We start from the raw sequence: 1,317 nt of genomic DNA, 5'->3' as shown, positions 1-1,317 counted from the left end.
CATTTACGATCTGTCCGCCAACAAGTCTCCTGGCCCAGATGGATATAGTAATGAATATTATAAGGCCTTCCAAGATTTCTTATCCCCATACATCAGCGCAGTGGCTAACCAAGTGACACAAACAGGCTCCTTCCCTAAAGAAACTTTGGAGGCACTTATCGTAGCAAATCCTAAACAAGGGAAATCACCCTTAAACCCTGTGAACTTTAGGCCCATCTCTTTATTAAACAGTGATATAAAAATCCAAGGGACTGTATAGTCTGTACAGAACAGGTGTATCCTCCAGGTTGGCTCCTCATTTCTATAGACAGTGTGAGGAACAACAGTCCGGTCCCTGGAGGAGAGAGAGGCTTAAAGTGCCCAATTTTACAATTAAGATGAACAGCAAAGTCACATCAAATGAGCTATTAACTCAGGCCAACCCATTTTGGAGCTTGTTGGATGATATGGTTGAAAACAGCCCAGACAGTTATCAGAAGTTCATACAGCGACATGAATGAAGGAAAAGACTTCATGAAGCCCCCAGAACCATTCTTGTGCATACAAACTAAAATCTTTCTTTCAGAGGAGAGGATACTATTCATTAAAATCTGTGGATGGAAAAGGGTACCAGCTCCTGAGTCTGACTAAGATCCTGTGCCTTTAATTGCTGGGAAATTACAGGATATATCTGAAGGGACAGTTATTGACATTCCATACAATCCCAGTGATATTGAAGGGAGCAGAGAGTGATTGAGTAGAACAGGATCAGCTCATCCGTCTAGCAATGAAATACATTGAACAGCAACACAAAGTCACCCCTTGCCATTCTAAAGCATATTGCACCATTTAGACAAAAGGGTAATATACAGACGCTGAGGAACAATTTAGACGGTCAACATAAAAAGCCAAAACCGACAAAAGAAAAATCAGAAAAGGCTCCTGCTACGTAATTACTGGAACAGTTAAAAAAAAATTGGGGGGGGGGGGCGTGGCGAACGAGCTCCAAGTTGGACGCTTAACCTGGGAGCGCCGTTCATCTGCCGGAGATAATCTGCCACCATCCGAGCCCACCGGCTCCATCCGTAGACACAAACATCACCATCCTCTTGGCAACAACCCGCTGCACGGATTGAGGATGACTAGACGAAGAAAGGCCCCACAGCAGCCGCGCAAGCTCTCCAGTTATTTCACCACTGGACAGAGCGGGCTACAACAAAATTGTGGTGGCGCACGGGACCAATGGCCTGATCACAGGGCCGGAAAACACAGCAACAGCTGCGGGATGCAGTCCATATCATCCAGTGCTGCCAAGCCACACAGTGAGTCCTCCTCTAG

At 45.7% G+C, this 1,317-nt stretch overlaps 1 pseudogene; it reads left to right on the top strand.

Annotated features, from left to right (window-relative positions):
- The first annotated feature begins 377 nt into the window (after positions 1-377).
- LOC141127269 (PIH1 domain-containing protein 2 pseudogene) lies at positions 378-932 on the top strand (annotated as a pseudogene).
- Positions 933-1,317: the final 385 nt, after the last annotated feature.

Source organism: Aquarana catesbeiana, linkage group LG02, assembly GCF_042186555.1.
Source record: "Aquarana catesbeiana isolate 2022-GZ linkage group LG02, ASM4218655v1, whole genome shotgun sequence".
Lineage (NCBI taxonomy): Eukaryota > Metazoa > Chordata > Amphibia > Anura > Ranidae > Aquarana > Aquarana catesbeiana.
This window is presented reverse-complemented; position numbering and strand designations above follow the sequence as displayed.